At 38.6% G+C, this 20000-nt stretch overlaps 1 protein-coding gene across 4 annotated transcripts in view; it reads left to right on the top strand.

Annotated features, from left to right (window-relative positions):
* NFATC2 (nuclear factor of activated T cells 2) overlaps positions 1–20000 on the top strand; it is a 349933-nt gene that overhangs the window by 290027 nt on the left and 39906 nt on the right. The gene's annotated exons all lie outside the window — the stretch shown is intronic.

Below are 20000 nucleotides of genomic sequence, written 5' to 3'. Positions count from 1 at the left end.
CAACTTGCAATCGTCTGTGACCTTTGTCAGCCAGAGTCCCTTTGTGCTGGCCTGGACTTCAGATAAGTATATACCAAACAGGAGAGGACCCAGGACTGAACCCTGTGAGACTCCACTCGTGAATTGTTGGCAGTCTGACTTGGAGTCAGCTACTTTCACACTGTGGGTTCTATCTGTGAGGCAGTTTGCAACCCACCTAGTGATATAGGGGTTGATGCCTAGCTTACTGAGTTTTACTATGATTCCTGAATGGTGGATGGTATCAAAGGCCTTGGCCAGGTCAAGGTAGGCTGTATGAACCACCTTGCCTATATCCACAGCTCTGGTGATTGACAAGTCGACCAAGTTGAGCAGGCATGATCTACCTTTCACAAAACCAAACTGTGTGAGATCCAGAGTTTGGAGATTCCCTATAGCCTTGTTTATTAGGTCCATGAATATATTATAACAGAGGATACTGGAAGACAAGAGGTTAATCTCAGTCCAGCTAACTTTGAAAAATAGTCTGAAATTAAATTACCTGGTTTAGGCCATAAAGATTGTATCTTAAAATTCTGATTTCAGCCAGAGACAAAATGTCTGTAAAAACCAGGACTAGGAATCCTACTATATTGTCCTTAGGGGTGAATTAATTGCTACCCTGGAAAGGTGGATATTTTTGAAATGGTTTTATAGCTTCAAGATGCTATAACACATCTTAGCAAAGCTCTATGTGTGTGTGTATTATGACATATACGTGGCAGATTCTTGTTCATTTTCTAGTAAAGTGGGTAGTATGGGAACCAGAAGTCAGATGACCAGATGTGTGTGATGTCATTCTGTAAGCCACCACTCAAATGATGCTTTAATACTAAATGAGACAGAAGTGTCAGAGCAGTCTGTTTTTGAAACCTGACAAAGAAGAATTATTCACTCAATTCATCTTGCCTTGCTGTAGTAAGTAACCAGGAAAATATAGTGAGATTAGTTAAGTACTGTTTTCTGTATCTTTGTTAATCTATCCATCTGTGTCATTTTAATATTTCCTGTGACATGAAACTCTGGTGGTTATTGTAAATAGATATTTAGCATTTTCATGTTCTTTTATTATTTATTATTAAATATATTTAAACTTTTCATTGTGGCTGGTCTTTTAGAGAATATTTTAACCTTTGAGAGTACTTATATTTATTTGGTGACACTGTGGCCACTCCTGAAAGCTTTGTTGTTTGGTCAACATTATCATTTGTATTAGTATTAATTTTACTCAGTGTAATTGGCCACCCTTGTAAGAGCCTTAGAGTAGCTGGCTGGTGGCAGTGTAACTACCTTATAGTCTGGGTGAAGGGGAACAGCAGGTGAATCTGTGCCACCCTTTCTCAGGTAGATGTGTGTGTGTGTGTGTGTGTGTGTGTGTGTGTGTGTGTGTGTGTGTGTGTGTGTGTAAATCAAATTTCAAAGAGTGTGTGTGTGTCAACTACTTGGAGCAGGGACACAGGGACACAGAATACTTGTTTCACGGAGAGGGTGGTGGAGGACTTGGCTTGGAATGCTCACCTGAGGACTCAACTCTATAACTGTGTCAGCGGGGAGTCTTATTCTGGGGGCTGGAGATAAAGAGAGAAACCCAGCCCCAAGACTGAGTGTGTTCCCTCTGTACTCTTAAGGGAAATCATGCTTGGTGCAGAGAGCTGTATCTAGAAATACTGTGTGTATCTATTTTTGTTCCAATTGAATGTCCCTCACTGGTGTCCATGGTGAGGATTGTGACTCCTTTATCACTGGCCCAGAGAAGGGATGTCACATGCCCTACAAATTTTCTCTTTTTAAACAGTAACTTCTGGCCTAGATTTGGCTAAAAACCCTACCAGAGCTAGGGCAGGTCTTTCACTTAAGAAAAGACCTGTCACTATACTTGGTATTCTGCAAGCTGCTAAGAGGTGACCCATGTCTGCATACAGGGCATCCTCCAACCCATTACTGATGGATTTACTGCACATCAGCAAGTCAGATGGCATCAGAAATACCCAGTCTAGGGATTTAAACCTCTTCTACAACCTTAACAGAACACTATGGAGGGATAGCTATATCTCACAGAAGAAACCAAGAACCACCACGGGAAACAATACAACTCCAAAAAAAAGAAGCAGGGCCAGGGAAACAGAAACACAGTTCACACACTTTAATGATTGAGAGCTTTTGTATCGGTCTTCATCACAATCACATAAACCAAGGTTAATTGACTAAAATATACTCTCCAATTAGCTTCACATGACTGTGACCAAACAATAAAAAATATTTCAAAAATTCACAATTAAAATGACATTATGTTACATATAATCCATCTTGGATAACAAGCACTTGCCCATCAGCTCTTCTCTTGCCTCCCATTGGAATAAATGTCCTCTGTCCTTGAGAATTATCTCCAATGTTCATGAATTTAAGAAAATACTGAAACTGCATCTTAATAGTACCTGGTCTTGTCTCTGTAATCATCCAACTTGAACTCCTCCCCTACTGTAGCTCTGCTTCCTTCCTACTGCCTTTCTTTTCCTTCTTTGTTATCTTCTCTATCTTCTTACTCCTTACTTATAGTTATATGCTGATATTATTACTGCTGATATTGTATTGTTAAATTTATAGATATTTTGCATTTTACTGTATCTCATTGTTTTTACATTTTAAATCAACTACCAATCATTAGCGGACCGGAGTTCCGCTGTGGCGACCCCTAACCGGGAAAAGCCGAAAGACACAACACAACAACTGTTATTTATTTTTTTGTGGAGATTTTTGCCCTGGGCCTAAACTGAAAAATGGCTTTGCCCAGTTGGACCATCCCGGTTAACAAATGTCAAATAAATAAATAAATAAAAGCTATCCATAAATACACAAAACATAAGCTATAAAATAGTTAAATCTCATAAGATTTTAATTTTAAAACACTTCCAATCAAAATGGAGTCATCTTACAATGATACTTCTGCTGTGGAACAGACTTCCCATTCAAATAAAACATAGTTCATCCCCATACATTTTCAAGTGCAACTTAGCTCTATGGATAGGGAACTAAAATTTTACCCCAAAACTGCCCCTATACTACTAATGGACAGTGACAGCTGCTAAATGGTTTATCCCCCTCAAATTATCTATGGTGTGATCCCAGTTATTCTCATTGGGGTAATATATAATTACTGATCGTAGTATAGGTAAGGCCAATCTATAACCAAATGTGATAGGTCATTCCAAGTACAAAAAGGAAAAATGGCTATGCTTAAAATGGCCAGCAAGGGCATCTAGCCTAGTACTTACCTATGAACCTATAATATTCCTCTGTCCCATTCTCTTTGCCTATAATCTGATATCAGTCACTGGTAGAGATGACAGTCTCTAGCCTACAGTCCAAACATCTTCTTGGCCTCATCCCTCTCTATTACCTTTACCTCCATAGTTATTTATTTTTATTTTATTTGTCCTTTGGTAAGCAGAAAAGTCGAACCGAGTCACTGGCCCATTTTTAGTGGAGGCTCTGGGAGAAAAGTTCCATAACAGATTCACAAATATTTAAACAGTAGTTGATGAGTAATTATATGCAAGGTGAGAAAAACCCTGCAACAGATTAAATATTTTACAGTGAGCTGGAGAAAAAGGCTCCAGAAAACACACATAAATACATTTTACACTAGCTGATAAGTAAGCTATATACAAGGGGAGAAAATCACCACAACAGATGAAAACACAAGCAAAAAGGTCACACAAACAAACCAGATAGTAAAAACTTAGTCAAGCTAGGGTTTTTCACTGTGTGATACCCTAACTCTCTTGGACATCTAGGTCATAACTCTCAACTGTAGAGATTTTTGCAGAATGTCCAGATTTTGGACTTATATTTTTGGTCCATTTTTCATAAAACTATATTTTTTTCTGGCAAATTAGTGGTAAATCATTAAAGACTGAAGGTTGAAAATAATAACTGGCATTTGTGTTTCAGACTTGATATCCTTCAGAAAATTCATGTTATCAACTTTCTAAGTTTGTAAGAGCAATATTTAAAATGTTTTCCTATTTTTCAGCCTTTGTCCAGATTTAGTGCTTTACGATATTAAGAGATATGTGCTAGGTCCATGGGACATATGCAAATGCCTCCTTAAGAATATCAAGCCTTTTAGCTATATACTTTCTAAGCTTTATAGACAGATTCAGTGCAATACAGCCAAACCCCACTAGCTGTAAACATATTTATTTTATTTAATTATAGTTTGTTTGCCAGGATAGTCTATTGGGTCACGAGGAGCCCATTTTTAATGGAGTCCTGGGGAGAAAAGCTCCAGAAAATTACAAATTACAGATTTAACATAACAGTAAGTTATTAGAGAAATGTAATGTGCACAAATGAAGGCAAATTAAACAAATAGAAAAACACATATTAGTAGAGTACACATATTAGTACAAAGCAGTAAGAGTAATATTTACAAACAAAGTTTTTAACAGTTTAACATATTAGCACAATGCAATAACAGAAACAGTCTAATTTTTTTAACAGTTATGCTAATTTGTGCAGTTATTTTCTAGGCTACTGAATTGTACAATTCTAGGAGTTATGCTAATTCCTAGAGTTTATTAGGGGTACAAAACAATGGGAGGCTATTGTGAATTATAGCTTATAGAGAGTAGCTATAGTGTAGGGAGATTATGTGGGGTGGGAGCAAGAGCATTCCCACAGTGAAGTTAGGTGTGTGTGAAGTAAGGTTTTGAATGAATTGAGGCTGCTGGTGGTGTGGATGAGAGGTGGGAGGGAATTCCAATGGCGTGCCAGAGAGAAGGACATTAGATGTTTGCCTGGTGGACGGGCAGGTTTATGCAGTTCAATTAGATTCTGGGAATTAGATCTCAAAAGTCTATTTGGTTGGTACATTTTAAAGGTGGTGGCAAGAGAGAGACAGAGAGAGACATATACATTTCAGCTTTCAAATACCTAGCAACACAGCATAATTAGATTGTTCCTATATACTTTTGAAACACAGGATCTTTAAACCCAGCTAATGTCCATAACCATTAAGATGTCTGCAAAAAAATCCCAACTAACAACTAAGCCAAAAGTAAAAAGATCACACAGACAAACCAATTAGTAAAAAACTACAAGAAAACCTAGCCAAGCTAACATTTTCACTGTGTGATACCGTAAACCTCTGGTAATAGAGGCCCGTAGAATATATGCAAATGACCCCTTAAGGCCATCAAGTGTTTCAGCTATATGGCTTCTGAATGTCCATGACTTTTTATGTTTTATGTTCATTTTCATATATCAATAGGTCTCAATTACAACAGGTTTAAGATATAACACAGTGAAAACTCTAGCTTGGCTTGGTTTTCTTATAGTTTGTATTAATTAGTTTGTTTGTGTGACCCTTTTACTTTTGGTTTAGTTGTTAGTTGGGATAATATGTGGACACTTTAATGGTTATACACATCGGCTAGGTTTAAAGACCCTGTGTTTCTAGAATATACACTTATGCTGTGCTATGTCCACAACTAGTGGGTTTGGCTCTATTGACCTGAATCTGTCCATAGAGACTTAAAAAGTAAAATGTGAAAAGTCATGGATATTCAGAAGCCATATAGCTGAAACACTTTATGTCCTTAATAGGTCATTTGCACATATGCAATAGGCCTCTTTTACAAGAGGTTTGCAGTATCATGCAATGAAGACTGTAGTTTGTAGGGGCCAGCTTTCAAAATAAATCATTTGTCACCATATGTCTTGTACAAGTGTAAGACAAAAGAACATGGCCAGGGCCATCTTCTGAAAAGAAGTACATGATCCACCCCACTGTGATAGAGAAGAACATAGTAGCAGCTGATTTAAAAAAAAATCACCTCCAGTTCCCAGTTTAAGAGATAACGTGTTAGTGGCTTCTGAAAAGAATTACATGATTCACCCCCCACTGTGATAGAGAAGAGCACAGTAGCAGCTAATTTCCAAAAAAAAAAATATTACCTCCGGTCCCCAGTTTAAGAGGTAAAGAAATTGCCAGTGGAAGACTTGTAAACAAATGAACTACATCTTCATAAAATGTAATAGATAAAGAGCATAGCAGTGCTTCTTCCACAAAGAAAGCTCCTGCCTTTTCCCCAGTGTAGTGCATGACATGGGCTACCTTAAGAAACTATTTCATCCACCTAATTTAATAAGTAAATAGCAAAGCAGTGGCTAAATTCTAAAAGACATCACTTGTCCTCCTCACCAAATGTAACAGATGAACTGCATAGCAGTGTCAAACCGCTGAGAAAAATACCTGACCCCAATAAATGTAACAGACATATGTCAAAGAAACTTCTAAAAGAAATCCAAGCATCCTTGGTATGATAAAATACACAGAAATGAGAGGCCCACTCTTGTACAGGTCACCGTGATTTAGTATCACACGTGATATTCAAAAAATAAATTAAAGACATGAATACCAGCCATATCAAATGAGCATCAAAACAGTCTATTGCTGTGGGTAAAGCACTTCACTACTTCCGTCCTGTGCCCACTTGTGCAGCATTTCATAAAGTCTTGAACTATCTTTCTCTCTGGGTGTAAATACCCCCGTATTGTGGTCCATTACATACCATCACTTCACAATGGTTAAGAGGTGTGTACATAGCCAGGATCCCGCATTCTCTTCTCACACTCAAACAGGGCACTATATATGCAGAGAACACATTAACCAACAAGGTTTAAAATTTATTAACATGAAGTTTACTTGTAGGAGGCATTGCTCTTACAATAAAGCATAGACAGTGCCTCATGCAAAAGAGAAGGAGAGAGGAAATATTGTCCCCATGGCAGAGTGTGTTCCTGAATAAGCCGCAATGGTGAATACTTGATTGTTTGTCATGGGGAGCACTTCAGAATAACTCTAAATAGTGGTTTCAAAATCCTCTTAAGGAGGCAGAAGGAGTCCAGACAGCATAACATCAGTGTAGAAGGCCTGAATGAAATCCTGCCTGATGAAGGCTATATTTCTGAAGAGGATGTTCAAGCTGCAATCCTTGGTAAATGTACACACAGGTGATGTAATGAAGACAGCCGCCTTCTGCTGGAATGTTCTTTCTCTACATTAGTCAAGGGAATAGTAGACTTTTGATGACAGAAAGGAATGTATTTATTAACTTGTTTAACCAACTAGGCATGAGCACTTCTATCTTTTTCAGAGTAGCCCTGGAGAATAGTTTGTTTGCTTATGCTGTTTACTAAAAGTTCTTGTTGGAGTCTGCATGCAGTAAAAAGATGGATACAAATTCAGACCGGAGAGTGAAGCTTATTACCAGCTCATAGTATTAAATGTCTGCCTTAAATTGTCTATTGTGCAGGTGCAATACAGCTGGATCATGCCTGTTAGGCAACAATAAACACTGACTTGCTATAAACAAAGGAAACAAACCACAGGTCCCCAGGCTGCAGCCACTCACTCAGTGGCATCAGAACAATAACTGATTTTGAACTTCTAGTTATAAATAATGTTCTTTTGTCACATTATCACTTTGAAAGAAAATGAGGAAACATAGAATAGAAGAGTGAAAGCTCCAAAACCACGTTTAGAAAGAAAAATGAGGATTCATCTCTAGAAAGACTTACAACTTAGAAAAGATGACCATACATTCTTTACATATAGTAGCCTTGAGCTGAGAGACTGATCTATCAAGATGAAATCATGATGATCAGAGAGAAAGTCGATCAGAACAAAAACATTGGGTGATCTTGACATTAAGCTTCTCCAAAAATAGAAATAGATTTTTTCCTGATGGCAGTGATGAAGAATCACCTTCAGAATCTTTTTCACCAGACTGTATTGGGCAAGAGTCTTGGCTTCTACTAGGTCATGCAGACCTAGAGAGACAGGTACCCTGATGGAAGTATAAATGAGTTTTGGGTCAAAAGAATGCCTGAAGTAAGCCAGGAAAAACTTAAGAATTTATAGACTGAGAAAGAATAGAGTACCACTTAGCCCAAATGGTGAACATTTGCCTTGTACATCAGCTGAGTGGAAGTCTTTTTGCTAACCCACAATAACTTCTGAGATTTCCTTGGGAAGACCTGGGTGATCAAGAACTACTGCTGCCTTCAATTAATCATCACTGAAAAAGCCAAGATTCAAAGAAACTGGAATGAGGCTTTTCTAGGCCGTCATGGTTCATAGGTTCATAGGTTGGTACTAGGCTATCAGCCCTAGGGCCTATACAAGCCTAGCCATAACAATTCCCTGGCTATTTCTTCCCACATTATTTACTTTCCTGGACCCCTGTCTAGCAGGGCGACTGACATGATCCCTGGGGTGAATTTCCTTTCTCCAATCCAATCATCAAGGTTCCTCTTGAAGAGGTCCAAAGAGGCACTCTGCTTGACATGTATGGGCAATCTATTCCAGAGTCTGGGGAGTCTGTGAGTCAGGAACCTATCCCTCCAGCATGTTTTGTTTATTGTGATGACAAGGTTTAGATCCCTGGAGCGTGTAGCTCTGAGGGATTGGGATTTCTTTAAGTGTAGCATGTCCAACAGCTCTGGGTTTGACATGGCCTTGTATGTTAAGCAGAGATCACCTCTGAGTAGATGATATGCGACAGAGTATAGCTGGAGTTTTTTAAGGCGGTCAGCGTAGGGCATCTGCTTTAGGCCTGTGATTCTTTTAGTGAGGTATTTCTGAGGCCTTTCCAGTTGTTGCAGATGTCTTGAGAGGTACATACCAAATGGGGCGTTGTATTCTACAATGGGTCTAATGAGGGATGAGTACAGTGGGACAATGACCTCCTTTTTTCTGGATGAAAAGCCCTTCGTGATGAGGTGTGCCACATAGAAGGATTTCCTGACTGTTGTGGCGATGTGGTTATCGAAGGTGAGACCACTGTCCACCTGTGTCCCTAAGTCTCTTATCACACTTTCTGTGTTTAGTGTACTGCCACCTATATGGTAATTCATGGATACATGTTTTTCCCAAAGGGGATAACAATACATTTCTTGGCATTGAGCTTGAGCCCATGGCTCTGGCACCAAGCATCTGTTTCTGTAAGGCCCTTTTGTAGAGTATCCACATCATTTGGGGATTCAATAATGGCTCCCAGTTTGCAGTCATCTGCAAACTTTGTTAGCCAGAGTCCCTTAGTGTTGACCTGTACTTCAGAGAAGTAGATGCCAAACAAGAGCGCCCCAGGACTGAACCCTGAGGTACTCCACTTGTCACTTGTCTGGAGCTGGATTTGGAGTCGGCTACTTTTACAGTGTGGGTTCTATCAGTAAGCCATTTAGCAACCCATTGGGTGACATAGGGATTAATGCCCAACTTAGTAAGTTTATCTATGATTCCAGAGTGGGGGATGGTGTCAAAGGCCTTGGCAAGGTCTAGATAGGCTGTGTGGACCACCTTACCCTTGTCCATGGCTCTGGAGACTGATTCAAAGAAGTCAATCAGGTTCAGGAGACAAGATCGGCCCTTCACAAACCCAAACTGGGTGGGGTCCAGTGTTTGAAGGTTGCCAATGTCTTTGTTTATAAGTTCCATGATAATACGCTCCATGGCCTGTACAGATAAGGCTTGTCAGACTGATGGGATGGTAGTTTCCGGGATCCAAGTTGGATCCCCCTTGTGGATTGGGATAACTGTAGCTCTGCGCCACTCAGTGGGCACGAAACCTGAGGTGAGGCTATGATTAAACATGACACTTAGGTGAGGTGCCAGTTCATATTGTAGTTCATGTAGTACACAGCCCGGGATGTCATCTGGTCCCATGGATGCTGTATTCTTGGCTTTAGAGAGTGCGTTTTGTACCTGTGTGGCCGTTATTACTGGAATTTGGCAATCTTCCGGTATTGAGATGGGCCATTTAGGGGTGAGGGGGGTGAAGTTGGCACTGAATCGATCTGCCAGGATATTGGCAATATCCTTTGGATCAGTATATTTAATGCCATTCTGTTTTAGCTCAGACATAGTTATAGAATGCTTTGTGGTTGTCTTTGGAATCTTTGGCAATTTTATTTTCGTAACTAGCTTTGGAGGATTTTATGAGGCATCTCAGTTTCTTACTGAGGCTAGTAAGGGAGTTTTTTGCATCCTGGGATTTTCCTCTTTTCTGCAAAAGTTTCTTCCTTTTGTTGTAAAGTTTGTTTATGGCAGGGGACCACCAGATTGGCTTCCTTTTTTTGGATGAGAGCATTTTGGTTCTATTTGGGATGGCACGATTCATGCATGAGTGGATGTGCTCATACACTGCCTTAGTGTAGGATTCAGCAGTTGAACTTTCAGTTCCCATCTGCATGTGTGTTATGAAGTTTGTCACTTCTGACTTGAGTAGCATGAAGTTGGCTTTGGAGAAGTTTTTTATGGTGGTTTCTTTACTGGATGACAAACATGATCTCTGAGCTTCCGCTGTGGAAATTCACAAATAAGTGAGGTGTTAAGCAGTAGAGGTGAAATGTTTCCTTTTTATGCCATTAGGAATGCATCTGTTGCCCACTCCTAGCCTTTTCTTATTGGAGGCAACAGATCTTGCATAACATTACACTGTGACTGATGGCAAACAGATTGATATTTTAAGTGACTTACCACTGACAGACAACCTGAACACTATTCTGATCAAGTGAAAAACTGCAGTAGCTCATAATGAACCCAAAGGTACCTTTCAAGACATCTGATTCTTGCCTTTTATCAAGATATGGTCGTTTTCTCGATGGCAGTCCATATCTTGATAAAAGGCAAGACAGCCCAATCCCACACACCGATCCCATTCCCATAGAGAAGTTGCATTATGGTCTAAATTTATCTCCACAAGTCAACCCAGGAATCCAGATTCTCTGAATTTCTTAGTTGTCTCTGAAAGCAGTAAGTTTTGGTTGTGGATTATGTCTAGAATTCAATTGTTCTTTATTCATTTATCCTGTTACTCCATTTCTGGGATCTGGGGAAGCCAGAGCCTATGGTGGCTCTCAGTGGGTACAAGGCAGACAAGTAATATTGAACAGAGTGCCATTCTGTCACAGGACAAAGAGGGACATTTTTTTATGTCCTGTGGGCCTCCATTATAGGAGGTTTAAGTTTTTGCAAAGTGAAAATTCCAGCTTGGCTTGGTTTTTGTTGCAGTTTTTACTGAATGATTTGTTTGTATGACTTTTTTACTCTTTGGTTTATATTTATACTTTTGGGATATATATATATATATATATATACATATATATATCTATATATATCTATATATATATATATATATAAATATATATATATATATATATATATATATATATATATATATATATATATCTATATATATATATATATATATATATATATATATATATATATATATATATATATATATATATATATATATATATATATTTATATATATATATATATAGATATATATGTATAGATAGATCTATATTTATAAATATATATATATATATATATATATGTATGTGTGTGTGTGTATATATATGTATGTGTGTGTGTGTGTGTGTGTGTGTGTGTGTGTGTGTGTGTGTGTGTGTGTATATATATATATATATATATATATATATATATATATATATATATATGTATGTATGTAAGCAGCAAAACAGTATACAGCTCCCACAGACCGTGGTATAAATGGCCTTTTTCAATGTTTAAATGCTAAATCAGATTAAGCATTAAAAAAGCCCATTTAGGATGAAAGCAAGGTCTGCAGGGGGATTTATGTAAGCTAAATAAAGTTGATTACAATTTTTTATTATGTGCAGGCTATTTTGCTGTTTTTGGACTTACCTCATCCAAGCAACCATCCTGGTATATACAGATAGATAGAAACAGATAGATTTAAATAGATACACACACACACACACACACACACACACACACACACACACACACACACACACACACACACACACACACACACACACACACACACACACACACACACACATCTGCGGACACACACACACACATGTCTGCGGACACACACACACATACATGCAAATCTTGTACACACATATATCTCTTCAGTTGAGAAATAGTGCGGTGGTATGTGCAATAGTGAGCTTTGCTTTCATTACAATTATATTATTTTGCTTTACACAGGAAAGGCCTGTTTATGGTCTACCATCAGTCTGGCTAAAACCAGTGTTTTGCTTTTCTACTCCATTCTTTCAGGGAATCTGCAATGTAAAAACATTTTTGGTATTAAAATCCATGCCACCAAATCAACAGGAGATTATATATTTTCATGTACAAGTTAAAACCTGCTATGCAGATGATGTGCATCCCGAGTGTGACCCAGGCAACCTGGTCTTGACTATTGGCCCTAGTACTGGAGGAGCCATTTGGGGTTGGCTGGAGAATGATAGGACATGACATGCTTGTCTTTCCCAGGAGGGGAAGGGAGGGGGGTTTACATGCTCTTGGGAGCAGACAGAGTGGTGTGATTTCCCTTGTGGGGATGAGAGAAACCATCATTCTTGCTATGAGATGAGGGTCTGAGCTGCTTGAAGCAAACACCATTTGCTGACCTCCACAGTCACCCATTTGCACTCCCCCAACACCTCACCAGGAATGCACAATAGCGAATAAAAATAAAAATAAGAAAACTCCAAATCTTCACTATGGACTGCTTCAGAGATGAACTTTCTCAGTCATCTTTTGCCTGAGAATGAAAAAAATTATCTACAGGCAGTGGCAGTAAAAAATTGGAAATAAAGTAAAAAAGAGAATAAGGAAAAAAAGATCCTCTGGGGTGCACATGGAAGTACCACTTTAGAGATTAATCCCATTAAGATCACTCAGTCAGCCTGTTCATCCTATTTAACAATAGAATAGTAAGTACCATTTCTAGGGTAAATCCTTCATGACTGGGTTCAGGCACTAGCTAACCAGACCTGCCTTGATTTTAAGTGCATCAGCAGGGAGTTTGCTTTTGCATGTTTAGGCTCCTTACCTATAACACCTTTGCTATAACTTTTCCCTGCAATCTGTCAATGCCTTGTCCATTTCCTAAATTCATCCCCATGTGCAGACAGTTAGGCCACCGCCTGCCTCTTCACCCAAGTGTCACTCATTCCCTGTGATCCATTCCTTTATATAGACAGCTGACACATCTCCTTATCTCTTCTTTCTGCATTGTGTGTAGAAATTGCACTCTAAAATATTTATACTATCTTGAGGCTCATATAATTTCAAGAATGTAAAAGTATGTACAGCATTACTTGCAGGCCATAATTAAAGAAGTTGGGACAAAGCACATCTAGTGTTGTAGTCCTGCTACATTTGATCACAGCAGTATCTTCAAATAACTGTCAGTTAAAAAGCTTTACGTTCAGTTCTGGGCCTGATACCTAGAATCTGTACTGCACACTACATGAATGAACAATCTACTAAACAACAAAGAAGGCCGCGGTTATCCTCAACATGTAATTATTTTTAGTGAGACTGTGTCATTTCTACTATGTCTAAAATCATCATACTGAAAGTTACTATAAAACTTAAGTTCCCAATGCTTTCCTATAAGCTGTAAATGCTTTAATTATAGAACAAAGAGTATTTCTAGTGGAGAAGATTGCAATTAATGCAGTGTTTAATAAGTCATGAGACCTAATTTCCAGCTGTAGCTCTATACCTCTCCTGGCATCATGTATGCCAACACAGTGAAATTTGATATAACTGGGACTGGAAATGTATTCAGAATCAAATGTTGTGACAAAGCAGGTTTTCACATGACACAGCAATAGTCTAAACCCTTGAAACATAAGATGGATTTCAGACCTCACATTTGAGGCCAGCCTTTCATTGTTTACATGAAAACAATGCTCCTGGGAAAGTTTAAGAATCTAGTGCTGCTCTCTCATTTCACTTTTACATCTTAAACATCAGTTCAAAGCTGGGCTACGTAGTCACTGTTCACCTGTAACTGTAACAAATGATGCTAGTCTAGGGATCTTGGTTTTCCTTGGCGATAATTGTGTTTTGCGTTAACATTTGTATACACTCTGCCTATTTCCACTGTTGTACTGTTACTCAGCAGGAAGTTGTGCAGCAAACTGTATAAACTTATGTTTATTGTGTTGAAATATTGCTATTTTTAGAACATTGTTAATTATTTTATTTGCAATGTAACAGACTGTGGATGAAAAGGGACCCTTGGCTTGGGTCCAGTCTACTTACCTAAAATAAAATACAGTAATGACTATTATTTGTCAGTGTGAGTTCAGGTAGTTAAATAGGGGGGGAATGTTTTTCAGCTTTTTGAAGAATTGCTGGGAAATAGAAGAAGCCAATTGTTTCTTTTTAAGCAACAAAGCCTTGTCTTTCTTTGGTAATTTACTGCCACAAGCCAAAAAGATCTAGTTTATAAATTAAAGACACTTTTTTACAAAGTTAAAGCCTACTTCTAGACTAAATTGTTAGAAGTAATTCTGAATGAAAGACTATGCTCCAGATCCACATTTGCCACAGAATACATGCAGATCAATTAAAATGAGCATCACAGATGAGATGCGGACCTTTTACATGTGTCTCTCACACCTTGATGGAAGCAGTCTGAAAAACACCATCTCTTCTTTCCCCATTTGACCTGTTTCTTCCTTTATTCACTGTAATATAAATACAAAAGAGAAACAGAAAATGTATCCAGGAAAAGGATTTCTTGCCTCATGTTAATTTACATTTTAACACTTGAAAGATGTTTCCTCTGCGTGTAATTCTATAAATGTCCTGTCTGGGTGAATGGTTAGTGTCAATGCATCCTTAGCATCTAGTCTGTCCTAATCCAACACCTATCTTATCCTGGCTCATCATATTTCAAACATTCTCTCCTAACTCGCTGTATGATCACCCTAGTTTGCCTAAGTATAAAAGGACATATCGCTGTACATACCTAGTTTTACCTCAAGCCTCCATTATCAATCAAAACCCATCCAGGAGACAGCTATCAGAGTTTTGTTGTATTGTTGTTACTGTACACTTGCATTAATAGGCTACATTGAACATTAACTGTCAGTGCTAAGCACATTTCCTCAAAAACTCATATTGCGTGATTTGTACTTCTTTACCAATAGATGGTGTTATTATAGCAGTCCAGAACACTTCTGTTCATCTAGGATGGGAAAGCTGGGATTGGCTTCTCACTCCCATCCTTCCTGACCAGTTTCTCCCCTACCCCAGTTATCAGATGATCTCCAAGTCATCTAGTTCATAGTGAGGTCATTATTCCTCTGCACTATGAAGACAATTTGTCTTCCATTTTACCAAAAGCTTTTGGTACCATGCTGGGAAACTTTACAATATTTTATAGGTGGCCATTTTTTTCCTGGGGTCCCCTGCATCATCCTAAAACTTTACTACCCAATGCCCCATGGCCATGGCAGGTCTACTAGCTACTCTGACCACCCCCAGACTTCTTTACTTTCTGCAACACTGGTCATGGAACATAAGGGTGAAGTTGTCCTTGATCTGTACATCTACACAGCTGCCAGAGCAGAATCCAGCAATAGGTGACCTAGGCAGTCACCTAGGGCCCACTGGCTGGGAGGGGCCTGCTGACTGGAGCGGCTGCCACAACATTTAATTAAAAACATTCCTTCTTTAAGAACACCTTCTGCATCTGTGTGTGCAATGCAGATTTTCATCCTTCCATGCATAAACACACACACACACACACACACACACACACACACACACACACACACACACACACACACACTTGGTGTTGCTTCTTCATTTCCATATGCAGAATTTAAACTCACACAAAACATTCCTGCTTAAACCCTGTACCTTGGTTACAGCAGACAAGAGCCTGAATTCTCTTCACCAACTAACAGACTACGCAAAAAGCGTGAGTTTCAGTGCATTTTCAAGGAATTGTGAGCTTCAGTACATTTTCATAGAACTCTGAGCTTCCAGGGAAGATAAGTTTACTGCTGCTCATCTTAAACCTGTTTTCAATGTGCAGCTGTTTTGTTTAGCAAATGGTCATCATTGTTTTGCTAGAGAGTTTGAAAGCAGTGTTAGTAGTACAACAGGTAGCATACTTGTGTTTGAAGTAGAAGGCTGTAGGTTCTATTCCCACACAATGTAGTTGGATTGCTGATACTGTGGTATATATTAAGGGGAGCTGCAGTCCTGAGTGTGTCCTCCTTTGGATGAGATGGCTAGTAACTTTGAACCTGTTTTTGTTTTGCAATTCATTCCCTATTGCAATATTATTAGCTTCTTATCATTTTTTTAATGGTAGGGCAGCAGACACTGAATTTGTAAATGAAACATTGAAATATAAATTTGTTTGCCAGCAGCAACCTCTTCATTAGTTACAGATCTCTTTAATGTGGAGTTATTCAGATGGTTTTTACTTCTGCAGAGATTGTGCAAGTTGACTGATATTGGAAGATTGTAATGACAGAAGTTTGAGTGGCCTTTTATGGTTGAAATGTTCTGAAATGGGCAGGTTTGTCATTATTGGTTCATAACTTTTGTTTCTTTGCTTAGTTGAAAATTTTTGTTTCTTTGCTTACTGGAAAAATGTTTAAAATTACAAGTTTAAAATGCAATCTAACGCATCAGACCAAGTTCATGATAGAAGACTAATTCCTTCTGTCGATCATGTTTTTTTCAATTGTTTGGTAAATGTGTAAGCACAATAAGCTACAAGGCAACATGCTTAATTCTGACTCAGATTAGAGACATTGTTACAAGAATTTACAAAAACACGGTAACTACTTTGTAAAACATAAGAAATAAGTACAGCATACGGTACGTGAGGTTAGGCCCCAGCAGTAAAGCAGACTAGTTTAATATTAATAACAAAACAATGAGTAGCAGTAGTAGCCAGTAAGCATACAAAACAGTTTTAGACATGCAAAGAAATCGTTTTAATTTTAATGACAGCACACTATAATGGAATTACGCCCAAGCAAGCAATAATGCCAGAAATGTGGGTGTTACCAGGGAAATAAAAGAATTCCCAGGGGTGTTTTTTGAGTGTCCCATCATCCCTGGAAGGTACATTAATTTTTGATAACACCTACCCTGCAGGGCATTACTAGGCTTAGATAATGGGCTGTCTGCTGCATTGTTTTGTATTATTTTATTAGTGTGTGTGTGTGTGTGTGTGTGTGTGTGTGTGAGTGTGTGTGTGTGTGTATGTGTTTGTGTGTGTGTGTGTGTGTGTGTATATTTATTTATATATATATATATATATATATATATATATATATATATATATATATTTTATTTAAATAATTCCTATGTCTAATGCTGCAGACTTGGTGTAGTACATGTAATTGTTGTTGGAGGAAGTACTTTACATCTAAAATATGTTATGTAAGTATTTAATGTCCACAGACATACAGAGACACACACACACACACACACACACACACACACACACACACACACACACACACACACACACACACACACGCACTTTTGACCTTGTCAAATAATAAGTTACAGATGTGGGACATAAAGAGAGCTTAAATGTGAACACAGTCATCTTAGAAGCTGTGTTCTGATACTATAATCTTCACAGATATGGTTTACTTCTTCAGTCTCCTCCATTGCTGTACATTTACTGTTGTTGCTGGTGATTTTATTTTTACTTTAACTCATACTGGAATTAACAGAATTATGTGTGTATTGTGAAATTAAAAAAAATCTTCCATTGCTGATGAAAAGTAGAAGTGCTTATGTCAAGTAAAATAGATGGATATCTGTAAGTTCCTGTAGCAAATAATCATAGAAAGAGAAAGCACATTCTATTCAGTTAAACACACATATATAAGACTAAACACAAGCAAATGTCTGCCAGGTGGCATAGAGGACTAAGGCTATGACGTAGCAGTAAGCTGCTTCCTGTGGTGCAATGTTTAATTCCCTATACCTTCATTTTCCTACTGTGTAACCTTAAGCAAGTCAATTGACCAAACAGTGCTTTGGCCAAATGGGAATTTGAGCTAGGCTCCTTAATGGTCTCCTGGACTATATTGTCTATTAACTACCTATGAATTTATAATGTTATAAATTAGTTTTATAGGAGGAAATAATCTCTCCTAGATTGTACTGCTGACAGCACTGTGATATAATTGAGAGGGGATGGTGGGAGAACAAACTTTTAAGGGGACCTGAGGTTATTGAGAGAAAGGGCTGACAAATGGTATTATTTAATAGATTTATTTGCTCAAATATGCTCATTTGGCTAGAGAACTGATCCATTATAAGGGCCACAAGGTAACAGTGGCTGGAGAAAACACACAAAACTCTACAACTACTGAGGGCCCCATACAGAAGGGATCTAAGGACTGGCAGATGTAGTGGAGTAAAAGTATACCAAAAAAGGAAGGAAAAATTGTGTCAGCTAAGAGATATCCCCCGAGTGTCTATGGCATTTGGTTTGAATGCACTTCTACGTGCCGCATGTCACTATCTCCCCTACAATCAACTTGAAACTAAATTATTTGCTTATTACAATTTTTAGTGTCCAGAGTGGATTGTCTTGACCAAAAAACACTTGACGTGGATTAGGGAACTTCCTCTTAGCTTATGAAAACATGTCTGACTTCCCTCCAGACCAGTGTCATCCTGTCGCAGTAACCAAGAACAAAGCCCTCTCTACTACAATTGGCCTGCTGGAAGACAGATAAGTCACCTGTTGTCATGACATCACTAACATTTTCCTGGGATTTTTCTTTAGACCCAAAATCTCTTGATGTGGCTTCATACACATGCACCTTCATGGCTACATTGAAGCAAACTGAATGACAAAGCTGGGCACATGACACAGTCCAGTGCCTGCTGCTATACTTGGCCTGTAGCAGGAGCCATCAGTGTGAGTGGACCTAACCTTGTCCTTCTCTAAAGATGGGTAAGCCAGCAATAACTACTCACTCCAATTTCAACTGATTGGCTCCTCCATTGCTCAGGCTGCTTACTGAGTCCAAATCATAGACATGGCTTTACCCCTGTAAGACATGAAGCTTGCTTACTCCAAAACTAATTTGTATGAGTTCAATTTTTCAGTGGATGCATTGCATTGCTTAAACTGAGTACATGGACTAATAACAGCACGGGGCTTGTAGTTTCATGCATTAGACTCCTATTATGTGTACTCTGAGCTGGCTCACCACTATTTTCAGATCACATTTATTTTTATTTTGTTATCTTAAAATTCTTCTGTAAGACTGGCTATCCTCTTGAAAGTGAAGATGCCAACAGTGACAACACTGTCTACATAGCAGATTACACTAACATTATTTACAAGTTAGGAGCTAACATTATTTACAAGTTAGGAGCTGTCAAGAGCAAATATCCCAAACTCACATCTATTTTTACTTCTGGGATCTGTAAAGTAACTGGACAAGTAAGGCTGGATAAGGTAGTCCATTTACTCTTCATTATAGTGCAATAAACAGCAGTAACAGACTTGTACATATGTAGCAGGAACTGAGCAAGAGAGCAATGTAAACGAGCCAAGGATGTGCACGCTACGTTTATTACTGGCTACTTTACAAGTATGTACAACAAGAAGGCCTCCACAGTGAGTCTGTGCAACTGGTGCAGCTCTGCTTAAACCACACCTGCTGGAAAACATCAGCAGGGCTATCCCTACAGATCAGCCAACAAAATAATCTCTTTGATGGGTGGTACACCTGGTGGGTGGCACTGGTGTTCACAAAGCTGGGCACATTCCAGGCAATCCTTCACATGCAGAGTTCTTTAGGTAGAAATCAATGAAGAAGAATTAGCTGAACTTCTCTGTACACCCTTTCTTCAGAGATACGTTTGATGTTAGACGGAGACTGTAGTGCTAAGGGTGTGGGAGACTATAGACCCCCCCACCTGGAAGTGTGGTGCAGTAATGGAAATAATTTTATCTTTTTTCCAGGTACATTCTAAGTCATTAATAATCTCTAGCAGAAATCCCCTCTTTGGATGTGGAAGAGAGTTTAAATGCTTCCTAATTAAAGCAACAAAACTACTCTTTATTGAAGGAGAATGACATTTCAAAGGTGGCAGTTGCTGT

The sequence above is a fragment of the Protopterus annectens genome, chromosome 12.part0 (assembly GCF_019279795.1).
Source record: "Protopterus annectens isolate FY-2018-M chromosome 12.part0, PAN1.0, whole genome shotgun sequence".
In the NCBI taxonomy this organism is placed as follows: Eukaryota; Metazoa; Chordata; order Ceratodontiformes; family Protopteridae; genus Protopterus; species Protopterus annectens.
Note: the sequence above shows the minus strand (reverse complement) of the source record. Positions and strands in the feature narration are given on the sequence as shown.